This window comes from Pseudoliparis swirei, chromosome 3, assembly GCF_029220125.1.
Source record: "Pseudoliparis swirei isolate HS2019 ecotype Mariana Trench chromosome 3, NWPU_hadal_v1, whole genome shotgun sequence".
Lineage (NCBI taxonomy): Eukaryota > Metazoa > Chordata > Actinopteri > Perciformes > Liparidae > Pseudoliparis > Pseudoliparis swirei.
In genome coordinates this window covers 16,760,663-16,777,422 of record NC_079390.1, presented here as the reverse complement: position 1 = coordinate 16,777,422, position 16,760 = coordinate 16,760,663, and the positions used below count along the sequence as shown (strand labels likewise).

Here is a 16,760-nt window from a genome sequence, read left to right as displayed (position 1 = left end):
TGTGCTATTAAACAAACATCTTTTATTTGCATGTCTTTGAAAAGCCATTTTTAATCTCCTATTCACATAACAACTTAATTGCTGGCCTTTTCATTGTATTTGAACACCTTATAGCCCAAACTAAATTACATATTGACCCATTTTAACCTCCACCGCATAAACTTGTAGTCAGCTCTCATGCCATTTATCTTAGAATCACTGGTGAAAACGAGCTCAGAAGTTTCAAAAACAGTCCTACCGTGGCGTCTTAAATCCCTTATATTCTTCTAAAATAAACCAGAGTGAAAAATAAAGTCTTAATCCAATGTTTGTCTGTTTCACCAAGTGTCTCATTAATATCTACCTTGTGCAGGTTTGAGGCAGCACACCTATCTTTCCATTTCCAACCCCCCTCTTCCCTCATTCCAACAGGTGGGGCTGGGAGGTAGAGACAGGTGGATCTGGCAACCATTCAGCACTGAGCCACTCCTTCATACCTGTGCACCAGTGTAACTGCTTTATTAGCGTTTACTCTGCCAACCGTCAACGACATATAAAACTTCCCCTTTTCACCGTTTGTGGCCTAAACAACAAGCACATGGACTGCTGGGTAATGGTTCCTTCTTATTTGCTGCGATTATAAAAAGATATGTCTAATACAGAGTTTGACATTCCCTCAGCTATTGTACTACGCAGATACTCTTTTGTTTGTTTTCATTTCAGAAGGAAGACAGTGCAGTTCAAGAAAATAAAGTGTCAGGTCCCATCTTGGTCTGATGCAGCAAACAGTGTCGAGACATGTGCTTAGCATGTGGGCGTCTGTGGCTCAGTGGTAAGCAGGGTCGGCTTTCAATCAGAGGATCGGCGGTTTGATCCTCAGCTTGTCCATATCAAAGTGTCCTTGGGCTTAACCCCTCTACCATCAGTGTGTGAATGATGGCATTTAGTTTTAAAGTGCTTTGAGTGGTTGGAAGACTAGTAAAGCACGATAAAAGTACAGTCCATTTACCAAATATATGTCATTTAATTAAATAAGATAGACAGCCGATTCAGACATGACAGGAAAATATGGGATGTAGTCACATTGTCTTAATGTGTTTTGATGTTTGAAATGATTTGTGTAATTATTGTTGATTATTGAGTTGTTTGATGTCCATACTGATTTAAATCTTTATTGCTTCTTGGCCTGAGGGCAGACACACCATCATGGCCGTCTGGTCTTGTTCAGGTAACTGGCACAGTTCTTCTGTGTGTCAAAAGGACAGTAACATAAAACAGTACACCTGTCTCAGCTATAATATGTTGAAGGTTTGCCCAAATTGTAAAAGGCTTTCTGCAGCCCTTTGTTGAAACACTCCGCCTCTTCACCTTTTCTTCTTTATGTTCACAAACCAAAGCCAAATTGCAGACCTCTGCATGGTGCCCTATTTACATTTTGACAGCTGTGTAAAGTTTTTTTTATTTTATTGTACTGGCCTTATGACTTCAGTATTGTTGAGGCTATAATGGAAATAATTTTAAAATCTATTTATGATCGACTTTATGAAAAAACTTTGGGAGATTTAGCTCTTATCCTTGGCATTGTAAACATCGTCATATACAGCCAGTGTTTGTTCAAGTTTGTATCAGTAAAATGCCTGGTTAGACACAATAAAAAACAGACCAGAGCAAGTGAAAGCTAAAGAAAAATGGAGACAGTCACTGTCAAAAACAAGAACTTTTAGTAGATGTACATTGACCATGTGTAATTGCACCGAAGGACGATATTGCAGCCTGTTTTGAGGCTGGAGCACACTTGCTCAATACTGGACCAATTTTACCGATTGTTGTCTCCACTGCGAAATTAGCCTTGAAGAAGGAACGTTTTCAGGATGTAAGATAAAACTTGACATCAAGAAGAGTGCCGAGTCTGCGTTATTGACATTTAAAGTGACAGAAGCCAGTAGAAACAAAGACATGAGTCAAGCTGGGTGGTGTAATTACAAAATGACATAGATGGGAACCCAACCTCAGGTATTTGAACTGACGGGTAGACGAAACCGATACAGGTTCAACAAGAAAGCTCCCAAGATTTCCCACACTGGGAAGGATGAAAATCTTGTCTTTACATATTCTATTAATGATGCTGCTCGGATAACAAAAATATCTTTATCTGCAATAAGTTCAGTTGCTTCCCCTTTCAGGAAACTCCCTCGGGGTGCTGCCCATTGCTACCACAGTTTCTACTTCTTCACTGCGCAGTGTTGGCTGAGCTGCTGAAAGGCCATACTGGTGGTCACTGCAAAGAAAATTCAAGTTATATTCAAACCAGCAAACCTTGAACTATGCAATCAGTGACATTTATGTCTGAAAAGTGCAGAGTGCGCATGCAGCGATCACATGCAGCGATCACATAGTTAAACAACCAAACGCTGCAACAGCTTTCGGAGCCTTCATGCAAGACCGGAAATCCAATAGGACGTTATAAGATCTTGTACCGGCTTCATTACGCCGAATATAAACCAAGTGTAACAGCCCCACAAAACAGTTGTTTTTTTCCAATCCTTAATGCTGTGTGAACTCTTTACTCGACATCAAGAATCACTTTTAAAATTCTTCTCTTAACGTACAAAGCCTTGATTGGTGATGCACCATCATATCTTAAGGAGGTTGTAGTACCATATTGCCCCACTAGAGAGCTGCGCTCACTAAATGCGGGACTACTTGTAGTTCCTAGAGTCTTAAAAAGTAGAATGGGAGCCAGAGCCTTTAGTTATCAAGCTCCTCTTTTATGGAACCAGCTTCCAATTTCAGTCCGGGAGGCAGACACAGTCACCTCATTTAAGAGTAGACTTAAGACCTTTCCACCTTGACAGAGCTTATAGTTAGGGCTGAATCCGGTTCACCAGGTCTCTGCCCTTGATATGCTGCTATAGGCTTATAGCTGCCGGGGGACGTTTAGGATGCACTGAGCACCTATCTCCTCTTTTTCTCTCCTTAGGGATGAATTTTCATCTCTCAATCACATTACTAACTCTGCTTTCTCCCCGGAGTCCTTTTGACTTCACGTCTCATGGGGTCATCGGACCCTATGAGACGGCATAGATCTTATCTGCCTGATGGATCATCGAGGTCTGGGTCGTGGAATTCCTGCTACCGACTACGCCACTGTCCTGTTGAGACTCCGCCCACTGTTGAGACTCCGCCCACTCCTCCTCTCTACCGCCATCTGCCTGATGGATCGTGGAGGTCTCCATCGTGGAATATGCCTACTATGAACTATTCATACACTCTGTCATATTCCTTGAATGTATTTTAACTCTAAATATGTCCTTCTGTACACATTACATCTATTGCACCTGTCCATCCTGGAGAGGGATCCTCCTCTGTTGCTCTCCTGAAGGTTTCTTCCCTTTTTTCCCCCCTGAAGGGTTATTTGGGAGTTTTTCCTGATCCGATGCGAGGTTTTGGGGCAGGGATGTCTATGTGTACAGATTGTAAAGCACTCAGAGACAAATTTGTAATTCGTGAAATTGGGCTATACAAATAAACTGAATTGAATTGATTTCAGTGATCGGCACCAAAAAACCTGATCGGAGCATCTCTAGATGGCAGGAAGCTGATGTTTTTCTTGATATGTATTGCTGCTTGGGAAACGTTTTCTGAATACCCAGTGAGTTATTAGATGCCACTTTTACTGAGTGCAAGCTAATTATTTCAGGGTTATGTCACGGGGTGAGGCTCAGGCGCAGAGAACCAGGCTGGACTCGATATGAACAACAAAAAACTCTTTAATGAGGCAAAAAGTCCAAAAGGGGGCAGGCAGAGAATCGGGGGCCAGGGCAGGCAGGTCGGGAATATACAGGGCACACGGAAGACTAGGGTTGGGTACCAAAAACCGGTGCCTGAACCGATTGAAATTGAAAAAAACTATTATTTTGAACTTCACTGGCAACTCTGCCCTGTCAGCAGGTTAGCCTATCATATTTAACTTTGAGAGCAGAGGCATGCACCATGTTTGACTGCGTGAGGCCCGTGCCGAGCACATCAGTGGTCAGGCTGGGTGCGATGGGGAGACCGTCACCGGTCCCCCTGAACACGTGGAGACTAGGGCTGCAACTAACGATTATTTTGATAATCGATTAATCGCTTGATTATTCTATCGATTAATCGATTAATCGGATAAAAAAACTTTAATTTTCAACCCTTTATTCAAAACAGGGTCCGTACGGTCATGGAAAACCTGGAAAAGTCATGGAATTTTTAAATGGCTATTAGCAGGCCGAGAAAAGTAATTTTAAAAAATAAAATCCCAAAATATTTGGAAAAGTAATGCAAATTTGTTTTAATCAAATGTTAATTTACACGGTATATATACGGTATGCTTTGGAATTCTCATTGTTAGTTTAAATACTACATCTTCTCACTTTGTCACGTATAGACAGAGTTTTCACAAAATGTTTAATCATGGAAATTTGGTTTAAAGTCATGGAAAGGTCCTGGAGATCCACTGGTCATGTGGATGAACCGTCACAAACAGACTGACAGCTTTACTCTCCTGAGCAGTGGTCCCCATGTGGACCGCCCCCCTGAACAATATCAGAGACGCGTTCCGATTTATTATTTTTTTCACCTGGCCCGCTGCCGCTGAGATTGCAGTGAGACGCGGAAAAAATGTGAAGTGGTGCTCTTCGTAATAAAACATCTTTGATGGACGTGTCGCGTCTCGGCCAATCAGCGTTCAGATGTCGACAGCGTTTGGGAAGTTAGGTTAGCTTGAATGTTAGTCCGCTACATATGCTGCTGTCACGCTGCACGGTGTAGCGATACTAACAAAGTAACGTACGTTAAAAACGATGTGATTTAGCATATTTTTAGTATCGATACTTCATTAAAAGAGCGATCAGAGCGCACGCGCTGCTCCGCTCCGTTAAATGTTGTCTGCACGCGCAGCGCTCACAGCGAGTCATGGCTTATCTCCGTTGCCTTTCTCCATGGAAAAATATTTTCCGCTATCCGCCACGGAATAAATAACCACGTTTTCTACGTTATACTCTTGTGGAAATGCCACACACGTCGTGACATGTAGCGCCCTGGTGTCTGGGTTCATAACGTCACCCGTAGGCGCACTTAGCTCCGTGAATGTCTCCGACGACGTGAATGACTTCCGCATCCAGCGCCACGTGAGCAGCAGCAGCCAATTAGATTCATCAACAGAGGAGCAGCTCAGCGCTGATTGGCTCTCACAACGTGGCGTTCTGTCCTCTCCCTCCGCTCTGGTTTCCCCTGCGCCGCTCTGCGCTCAACTCAACTTTGTTTATACTCCGTGACTTATTGAGCGCCGTAATAATCGCGCGACACAACGAATCGATAATGAAATTCGTTGCCAACTATTTTAATTATCGATTTTTATCGATTCGTTGTTGCAGCCCTAGTGGAGACCGATGAATAAAAGAGCAGCCTTAACTCAGATTAGTAACGTAACGTTGATTGCAAGTCTTGCATTCATAAAAGTAGGCAAACAAATAATAAATTAGCCATTATAACCATGTTTAAGCTAGCTCTTAGCTAGCGCTAGCTACGAGTGTGACAGTCTTAGCAGATGTGTAGGACGTACAGCGATCCTGGCTGTATACCTGGTGTTATCGGGAATATAATTACGGAGGAATAAAGAATGTGGGGCATCACTTTGTTTTAGTGGAACTCTCGCTCTCAGAAGCAAAACTTTATTTGTCACGTCATCTTCAGTACCTCTAATTGGTTGTTCTCTTTTTCCATCAAAACAGTGACAGGATTAAGCCTATAAGATATGCACATGACAATACATATATATATATATATATATACACACACATCATATAATGGAGAACATATATTGTGTATGTTAGAATGTTAACAGTCTGATATCCGTTGTTTGTCAGTGCTCTATGATAACGGCTTCTACAGGGAATATGGCCAAAGAGGTTTTTAATGTCCTCATTGTGCGTTTTTTTTATTTTTAAGTATCGATTCAGGCACCGTTTAGGCACCGGTATCGTTTTAAAAGTACCGGTTTAGCACCGGTATCGGAAAAAATCCAAACGATACCCATCCTTACGGAAGACAGCCCGAAAGACACAGAACTATAAACAACAATCCAACAGGAGACAAGGGAAAGACTGACACAATATATAGGGGGCGAAACAGGTGTACGGCATCAGACATTAACGAGACAAGGGTGGCTGAGGGCAGGTGCAGGGAATGAAACAGTCAAGACAGAGGAGACACAGAGGAGACACAGAACACACAGGAGAAACAGAACAGGGTGTTACAAATTAACATTACTTGTTTGTCGGATATGTCCACAGCCCCAAATGCCAGGTGCTGAAGCCGAAATGTAGTCGTGTTGCTTTCTTCTATCTTTGGAGGGAAACACCGGGTGAATTGGGACATGCAGTTCCTACATTTGAACACAGGGTGGCACATTAAAAGGCATATAGGTAAGTGCCTGCTTAGGAGAACAGGTGTGGATGGGAAGCAAACAGTTTTGGACCTGTGGTCGTGTCAACGTGATCCAGTCAACGTGATCCTGTGGTGTGCTGTAACCAACATGTAATGTATTTAGGGCTGCAACAACGAATCGATAAAATCGATAAAAATCGATTATTAAAATAGTTGGCAACGAATTTCATTATCGATTCGTTGTGTCGCGCGATTATTACGGCGCTCAATAAGTCGCGGAGTATAAACAAAGTTGAGTTGAGCGCAGAGCGGTGCAGGGGAAACCAGAGCGGAGGGAGAGGACAGAACGCTGCGTTGTGAGAGCCAATCAGCGCTGAGCTGCTCCTCTGTTGATGAATCTAATTGGCTGCTGCTGCTCACGTGGCGCTGGATGCGGAAGTCATTCACTTAGTCGGAGACATTCACGGAGCTAAGTGCGCCTACGGGTGACGTTATGAACCCAGACACCAGGACGCTACATGTCACGACGTGTGTGGCACTTCCACAAGAGTATAACGTAGAAAACGTGGTTATTTATTCCGTGGCGGATAGCGGAAAATATGTTTCCACGGAGAAAGGCAACAGAGATAAGCCACGACGCCACTCGCTGTGAGTGCTGCGCGTACAGACAACATTTAACGGAGCGGAGCAGCGCGTGAGCTCTGATCGTGCGCTCTTTTAATGAAGTATCGATACTAAAAATATGCTAAATCACATCGTTTTTAACGTACGGGTACTTTGTTAGCATCGCTACACCGTGCAGCGTGACAGCAGCAGATGTAGCGGACTAACATTCAAGCTAACCTAACTTCCCAAACGCTGTCGACATCTGAACGCTGATTGGCCGAGACGCGGCACGTCCCATCAAAGATGTTTTATTGCGAAGAGCACCACTTCACATTTTTTCCGCGTCTCACTGCAATCTCAACGGCAGCGGGCCAGGTGAAAAAAATAATAAATCGGAACGCGTCTCTGATATTGTTCAGGGTGCCGGTCCAAATGGGGACCACTGCTCAGGAGAGTAAACCGCTGTCACTCTGTGACGGGTTCATCACATGCTGACCAGTGGATCTCCAGGACCTTGCCATGACTTTAAACCAAATGTCCATGATTAAACATTTTGTGAAAACTCTGTCTATACGTGACAAAGTGAGAAGATGTAGTATTAAACTAACAATGAGAATTCCAAAGCATACCGTATATATACCGTGTAAATTAAAATTTGAATAAAACAAATTTGCATTACTTTTCCAAATATTTTGGGATTTTATTTTGTTCAATTACTTTTCTAGGCCTGCTAATAGCCATTTAAAAATTCCATGACTTTTCCAGGTTTTCCATGACCGTACGGACCCTGTTTTGAATAAAGGGTTGACAATTAAAGTATTTTAGTTTTTTTATCCGATTAATCGATAAAATAATCAACCGATTAATCGATTATCAAAATAATCATTAGTTGCAGCCCTAAATGTATTACAATAGTATTGGACATTGCTAATGTTATGTTTAATGGGAAATTCATATATTCTGAGTTATATTATCTTTGACACTATGTAAAGGGTTTATGTAAATTATCTTCTCTCCTGTAAAGGTTAGTAAGTATATTGCATCACATCCCACTTACCTTTTGTCAAAAACAATCACTTGTGGCGACAAATTATAACAAAGGACAGGATGAAGACTGATTGATAGGTGTTAGAATTCCCAGGATATTTCAATGTTTACTCATCAAGGAACCTGATCATTTTGATTACTCATCAAAGGACCTGAAGACAAATATCTCCTTCTGGCTCCTCCTTCTTGTTTCCCTTAAATACATGTTGTTTCATTGACTCTGCAGTTCACCCTTGGCAGACTCCTGTGGGACTCTGTAACAGTGACTCTTCTTGCAAGAATAAATGATTTCATAGGCAAGTTTGGTTTTTTCGATATTTGTCATTTTAGTTATATTTGTCATTTTAGTTTAAAAAGACTCCACATTGGGTGGCAACACAATGTGCCATCACATATGCTACGGTGTCACAGAGCAAGGATTAAAAGCAATGAAAGAGTCAAGGCACTGGACAGTGAATTTGTTTGTGGCAGAACACGTCTCCGAACATGTTCGCCCCCTAGTGGCTTTAAGACTTGCATTGGAAAAGTATTAGGGCCTTACACCAGGGTTTGGATAAAGTTCTTTTGATGTTCACAAAGTTTGGTGGGATCATTATTGCAATCATTTTTAAGAACATGAGAACAAAAAAAAAGATTCTTCATTTAACAGGAATTGAGCAATGTTGGATTTTGTTAGTTGATGATAAGGTGTTTAAGGACTTTAGGATGCAAAAGAACCCAGGAACCTTTGCACCCATGTGCACACTAGCAATGTTAGGGTCTGACACCAACACATTCGAAGTGGAGGACCAATTGTTCATCAAAGGTTTTTATTAGGGCCTGAGCACAGACCTTGGTCAGCAAGTACCTATTAAAATTGAAGGGATTATTAATTGGGCGTGAGCAGCGACCAACAGTTGGGTTTTCTAGGCCTTATTGAAATTGCAAGAATTATTATTACTATTTTTAGAGGCTGAGCACTAGAGATGGCCCCATAGAAATCGCTAAAATTATTATTTAACGCATGTAATCATAAAAAATACCACATTTTGTAAGGAAAGCCTTAAGAAATTGATGATGTGCGAAAACTGTGAGTTTAAGTTGAAAGCTGTTGGAATACATGGCAACGCATCATTCGCCATGACAAGCCAGCTCGTTTATTTGTGGCTTGTGATTTTCAAAAACTCCTGGAACTTTACACATGTCTAGTAAAAATTAATATTTGATTTTATACACATAATGACCAAAGCAGCCCTTGCAGTACATTTCAACTAAATGTATGAATTTGGGAGGCTATCGCGTGGATTAAAAACATGTCTCTTGGGGCCTTGCTCTAAACTCAACCGTAACAGTTTACAACAGCCAAAACAAGGCATTAAAACAGAAAGCTCAACAGAAAGGCCCCAAAAAGCAGACAAAACAGTACAATGGAGAGATTAAATTAATTAATTTAGTTAAATACCCAAATGAAGCAGTACAGCATAATAAACATAAAAGCCAGTCTGTAAAAAATATTAAATAATGTTTTAATGAAATTTAAAAGAGATTACCGATTCTACAAGCCGTATCTCCTCAGGTATTCCAAAGCTGAGGGGTCCCGAGGGATAAAGCCCTGTGACCTTTGGTGTAAGCCTCAACTTTGGAGCAGCCGAAACAGCCCCAACTGAGGATCTAAGCTGCAAGATGGCTTAAGAGTCAGCATTTTTCTATATATTTGAGAGCCACAGCCCGACGATGTGTCCCAATATTTGCCTCATTAAATCATTGTTGTTAAGACGATGTCTGCGAAATGTGGACCTTGGAAAGTGTGCAAGAAAAGAAATATCTGTGAGGGAGCCCTCAAGCACCCTACAATTTGACAGTGGGCATCCCTAAACCCTCACAAACTTTGCAGGAATGCTGCTCAAAGTCTGGTCTGTGTTGGAATAAAAATTGGGCTATTGACGAGATTTATTGACAAAATTGTCAAATTCAGGATTAAAGGTCACGTATTCATGGATTTTAAGTTTAAGAAAAGAACACACTTTCTCTTTTTAACCTGCACGATCTATTTGAAAACCTGTGTAAAAAAAGAGCTGATCAAACGTGAACACCCAGTGGATTAACTTTATTTCTAGGTGTTTTGAGATTTTATTAACTGAAATATCTCAAAACAACTGGAAAATGAAAGCGAGGGTCAGTAGCATCTTCAAAACAGAAGCTCTGAAGGCTGGAGTAATGAAGTTATATTAGGTAATACAGAGAGTGCGAGTAGAACTTGAGTCTCAAATGAAGCCAGTTAAATATCAATGGTAGTAGGTTGGATGTTTTTTTCCTTGTAGCCTTTTGTGAAACAGAGTAATGCGATGCAGCTAAGTTGCTTTGTTTAGCATGAAGACCTGTCTGCTCCGTGATCCACACCGTTGCTTGTGTGTGTGTGCGTGTAGATTTACATGACAGACTACCCTGAAGGCACAGACTAAAATTCAAGCATGTCTTAAAGACATAAAAACATGGATGACCTGCAACTTCTTGATGTTAAACTCAGACAAAACCGAAGTAATTTTAATCGGCCCTGAGCACCTCAGAGATCAATTATCTGGTGATGTGGATTCTGTAGACGGCATTGCCCTGGCATCCAACACCACTGTAAAGAATCTTGGCGTTATCTTTGATCAGGACTTGTCCTTTAACTCCCACGTAAAGCAAATCTCAAGGACTGCATTCTTTCATCTACGTAATATTTCAAAAATCAGGCACATCTTGTCTCATAAACATGCAGAAAAATTGGTTCACGCGTTCGTTACTTGAGACTGGATTACTGCAACTCCTTATTATCAGGCTGCTCTAATAAATCTCTTAGGTCCCTCCAGTTGATCCAGAATGCTGCAGCTCGTGTTCTCACTAAAACTAAGAAAAGAGATCACATCACTCCTGCACTAGCTGCTCTGCACTGGCTCCCAGTAAAATCAAGAATCACTTTTAAAATTCTTCTCTTAACCTACAAAGCCTTGATTGGTGATGCTCCATCATATCTTAAGGAGCTTGTAGTACCATATTGCCACACTAGAGCTATGCTCACTAAATGCGGGACTACTTGTAGTTCCTAGAGTCTTAAAAAGTAGAATGGGAGCCAGAGCCTTTAGTTATCAAGCTCCTCTTTTATGGAACCAGCTTCCAATTTCAGTCCGGGAGGCAGACACAGTCACCTCGTTTAAGAGTAGACTTAAGACCTTCCTCTTTGACAGAGCTTATAGTTAGGGCTGAATCAGGTTCACCTGGTCCAGCCCCTTGATATGCTGCTATAGGCTTATAGCTGCCGGGGGACGTTTTAGGATGCACTTAGCACCTATCTCCTCTTTTTTCTCTCCTTAAGGATGAATTTTCATCTCTCAATCACACGTTACTAACTCTGCTTTCTCCCCGGAGTCCTTTTGACTTCACGTCTCATGGGGTCATCGGACCCTATGAGACGGCATAGATCCTATCTGCCTGATGGATCATCGAGGTCTGGGTCGTGGAATTCCTGCTCCTGACTACGCCACTGTCCTGTTGAGACTCCGCCCACTGTTGAGACTCCGCCCCACTCCTCCTCCCCACCGCCATCTGCCTGATGGATCGTGGAGGTCTCCATCGTGGAATATGCCTACTATGAACTATTCATACACTCTGTCATATTCATTGAATGTATTTTAACTCTAAATATGTCCTTCTGTACACATTACATCTATTGCATCTGTCCATCCTGGAGAGGGATCCTCCTCTGTTGCTCTCCTGCAGGTTTCTTCCCTTTTTTTCCCCCTGAAGGGTTATTTGGGAGTTTTTCCTGGTCCGATGTGAGGTTTTGGGGCAGGGATGTCTATGTGTACAGATTGTAAAGCACTCCGAGACAAATTTGTAATTTGTGAAATTGGGCTATACAAATGAACTGAATTGAATTGAATGTGAACCAGAAAATGGTTAAACTTTATGGAATATAAAAAAACTGTTATTCCTTTGTTTGGTTGTGTAAAGTTAGCTTTTATTGACTAGCATCAGCCACAACTTGCACAGGCTGCAGGTAAAGGGAAGCTCTGCTCACTTGAAAGAGACAAGCCACAATAACCATTACTGTAGCGAGGGGGAGCCATAAGGAAGAGAGCGAACCGTGGGTGAGCTCAGAGGAGACAGCTTTTGATCAGAGAGCAGGATAAATTATTTGTGAAGTCTGTATGTCGTCTCCCGACTATGGCAAGTTGATTAAAGAGGAAGACATTGAACTTTTCAACAACTGAACAGGCGTATGCAGGCAGACAGTACGAATAGAATAAAGTGTTCCAGCGTGCCAACTTGTTCTAGTCAAAATCGAAATTCAAGTATGAACCTGAAACTTTGTACAATAGGTCCCCCTTTAAGAAAATAATCCCATCTGCCTGACTGGATTCCTCAAGGTAAACAATGCCAGCTATTGGAAACAAGTTGTACAGTGTATAAGTGTAGTGCATTAATGAAACTGGCAGTCTAGCTAAGTAATTTTATCTACTGTACTATACTAGAAGATATTATTTATTTCTGTTAAGCAAACCTCAATGGATCAGACTAGTTATGATAAACGTGTCAACAGACAGACCCCCATCTTAGCAATCAAAGTCCACTTCCCAAACAAGAAATCTATCAACAGCGATAAGAAGTCACTGAAGCAAGTATTTGCTCTCCAGCCTCTCCAAGTTCTCTTTTGTTGTATATATTGCCATATTATCAAACCTGTGCTTGTACTTTTTAAACAAGGGCACTAGAATGATTACATTATTACACCTCAACAATATATTTACATTGATATTGCAGCATAAAAGAATACAAAATGTGTATAAAATATATACCACACAGAATGAATACTTATTTGATCCGTTTAGATTAGATTAGATGTTCCTTTATTAGTCCCATAGTGAGGAAATGTCAGGATCACAGCAGCGGGTGCACATTAGAGCATTAATAGAAAATACAAATAAAACACCATAGCAATACTAAAATATTAAATATACAGAGGAAACTAAATATAATATACAAAAGGCAGTGACGAAAGTGAATTTCCAGCAGTTAAAGTGTCGAGGAAAATAAAGTGCCAACTGTGCCAGTTTAGTATTTCCCACAGGATTTAGTGAGACTATGCGAGATGGACCTCAGGTACGGATGTGGCTCAGAGGTAGAGCAGGGTCATCCTTCTATCGGGCAGGATCGGCAGTTTGACACCCGGTTCCACTAGTTACTAGTTAGTGAGTCCTGATGGGCAGGTGGCACCTTGCCATCAGTGTGTGAATGGGTGATTGATGACAAGTAATGTTAAACATTGCTCCCGTAGCTGTGTCTACAGTGTGTGTGTGAATGTTAGTTACTGCTGATGGACAGGTGGCACATTAGCTCGTCAATGTATGATGATCTGTAGGGTGAATAATGTCATGTAGTGTTATAGTGCTTTGAGTGGTCAGAAGACTAAATAAAACTTTATACAAGTACAGGTCAATTTATAATTTAAATGGTCTATTAAACATAAAACATATACTCTAAATTGCTACTTTTAAGTATATTCTGCTGCTAAGACTTTTGTAAATTTTTGCACGCAACATTGAATACAGGGTTCGAGAAAAGCTAACGGGGCCGGAAAAGTGAGCCACTGTCACTATTACTCTCCAGGCCAAACTACAGCTGGACGGCGCACAGAGGAGAGAGGTCCCCTATGGACTGGCCAGCAAAGTATACAGGACTGTCTCAGAAAATTAGAATATTGTGATAAAGTTATTTATTTTCTGTAATGCAATTAAAAAAACAAAAATGTCATGCATTCTGGATTCATTACAAATCAACTGAAATATTGCAAGCCTTTTTTTTTTTTTTATATTGCTGATTATGGCTTACAGCTTAAGAAAACTCTAAAATCCTATCTCATAACATTTTAATATTTCCTCAGACCAAGTTAAAAAAAAGATTTATAACAGCTGAGTGTTTGTCAAGGCTCAGGAAACCCTTGCAGGTGTTTCGAGTTAATTAGACAATTCAAGTGATTTGTTTAATACCCTACTAGTATACTTTTTCATGATATTCTAATATTTAGAGATAGGATATTTGAGTTTTCTTAAGCTGTAAGCCATAATCAGCAATAAATCAGAATAAAAGGCTTGCAATATTTCAGTTGATTTGTAATGAATCCAGAATGCATGACATTTTTGTTTTTTTAATTGCATTACAGAAAATAAAGAACTTCATCACAATATTCTAATTTTCTGAGACAGTCCTGTATATCCTACAGTTAGAAGATGGGGAGGCAGTGTCTCTTATTTAGAAGAGCACCTCACTCTGTTGTTTATACTAAAGTTATTTTTAGTAGGTGTTGCTTAGATTTAGCAATCATGTTACTTGTACTGTAACTTCGGTTTAATTTTGGTTTTGATTTTTTTTGGTTGAGCAAAGTAAGAAGAGCAGCCGACTCAAGAAAGGGCATGGCTCGCCACTACTCAGAAGATGATTGTTTCATGGATTGTGGATGGATGGATCGTGGTCCATGCCTACTACTCATTATTCATACATTTGTCATATTCATTAAATGTGTTGTAACTCTGTAACGCTGTTTATTCTGTATACATGACATCTATTGCTTCTTTCCATCTGGGGAGAGGGATCCTACTCGGTTGCTCTACTTTTGACTTTTTTTTCTGGCTTTTTGAGGAGTTTTTATGAGGTCCTAGGACAACAATGCCATATGTGTACAGATTGTAAAGCCCTGAGGCAAATTTGTGATTTTGGGCTATTAATTATAATTGAATAATAACTAGACTTCTGTGAAAAACGTTTTTAAGTGTGTTCCTTTAATAGAGTTTTCTCCATTAAATATTAAATGTATTCATATTAAATATTACAAAACTTAGTTGTCTTCCATTTTAATGGGCACATTGTAAAGAGAGATTAACTCTTCTTTATTTATTATTATGCCATTCCTGTCAAATTAGCCTAAAACGCAATCCAAGGCACACCAATATATCTGCAATGTTTACCTGCAAACTGGGAGTTACGACGGAAAATGCAAAAACAATTATAGGCATATCTGCTGGCTAATTTGAAATGTTGCAAATTAGCAACATCCTGTAGTCTGTGGGTATTTATTTATGCAAGTATGTGTTTTGGACTAAATATTTGACTGGATTAGATTGTCTGGACCTTTTCCAATGCAACACAACTGTTTTTGTTGGAATGTTATAGATAGGTGGATTATTATGAGGCTGTGGTGAGTGCCTTCATTTTGTTATTGTTTGTTAATTAGTTGTCTGATGTGAGGCGTTGATTATGCCTGCTGTTTTGAAATAGTTTGCATAAATCAAATCACAATAATCTTAGCTTTCCAAATATATGTTGCATCAGTACCCACCTATACATAACAGACTGACAGCATGTGAAATTGTTGTCATGAATTTATTAGCAATTTTTTTCTCCAATTTGACACTAAATGGTCTTTATTTAGGAAATGTAAGGTTTTGAATACATTTAAATAAATAATTTGTTCGACATAATAGGCTTTAAAAAATAAAAATAGGTGTGTTCAGGGATGCATGAAGCCATGAAGGTTGGGGTAAAAACTTCAATCGACTTTCACCCCTATACTACCTCTATCTACTGTATAATTTTTTTTAAACAGTGAAACCTTGTAAAACAACTTTTTTTTCCGTCTCCCCTGGAACCACTTCACTTATGTGGCAAAATCAAAACTCGACGCAAAAATAAGCCCTTCTTTTAGCAAAGCCATGGATGCAGTGAAGGATACACTCGCATACACTTCACACATTCTTAGCTTTAGTTACCGCTATTTTCAGAAAATACTCAAGTCATTTCGGAGCACCCACCAACCACCTTTTGGGACTGACATGAAGATTAGATAGGCCTATGGTTAAAACAAGTCGAAAAAGCACAAGCATTCTCTGAAACAACGTGTTGGTACCGATAGCATTGATGATACTAAAGAAGCATTTCAAGAACATCATTGCTACTAGAACACAAGATTACATAGCTTATACGCATGGGGGAAAACTTTTTTAAATTCCGAACAATATGCCAGTGCCCGCATTACCTTTCAGTTGAGTTCTTCTGTTTACTTTCGCGGTCCTTCATCTCAGCGAAACATCACTTTGTAAATGTTCTCCTTTCCTGAAGGTCTGGAGCAACTCCTCCGGCTGCGGAAAAACTCCTCTACAACAATACAACTCTCTGCTGCCGTTCAATGGTGGGTGTCGCCGCACATTTAAATCTTTGCTTTCGGTAAAAGGACCGTGTTCGCGGCCACAAAGTGTTCGTCTTTCCCTGTATATCTCATGTTTTACCGTAAAAAGAAAATGAGAACAGGAAGCGCCCCCCCCCACCCCCCCCGCTGGTCTGCAGTATGAGAAGAATGTCCAGCCCCGCCTCCCTGTGCACTTCTCCTAATGGAATCTGGGGGTAAAGGTTTTTTTTTTTTTTCCAAGTACGGAAATCCCTACTCCTCCGATCTTCTCTAGTCTTTTTTAATCAAATTCATTTAATTATGATAAGTCATATGTTTATTTGAACAAGTTTATCGATAGTTCAATTGCTGAGTGGGGTTAAAGCCGAAAAATGCAGCCTAAATATTCAAGAAAATAGTTTTTTTCCCTATATGGTCAAATATTTTAGTATGCAAACCTTTTTTTAAGTGATCTTGTTAAGAATGAAAATATCTGACAAATATAGCGTGAGTCGGTTAAATATAGTTA

The 16,760-nt window shown here is 40.4% G+C and overlaps 1 protein-coding gene across 2 annotated transcripts in view; it reads right to left on the bottom strand.

The window, feature by feature from the left end:
* Nucleotides 1-16,302, bottom strand: part of amot (angiomotin) — a 61,026-nt gene extending 44,724 nt beyond the window's left edge. For both annotated transcript variants that reach the window (XM_056441279.1, XM_056441299.1), the window contains exon 1: nucleotides 16,103-16,302. The gene's annotated coding sequence lies outside the window, so the exon portion shown is untranslated. The remainder of the gene's footprint in view (nucleotides 1-16,102) is intronic.
* Nucleotides 16,303-16,760: the final 458 nt, after the last annotated feature.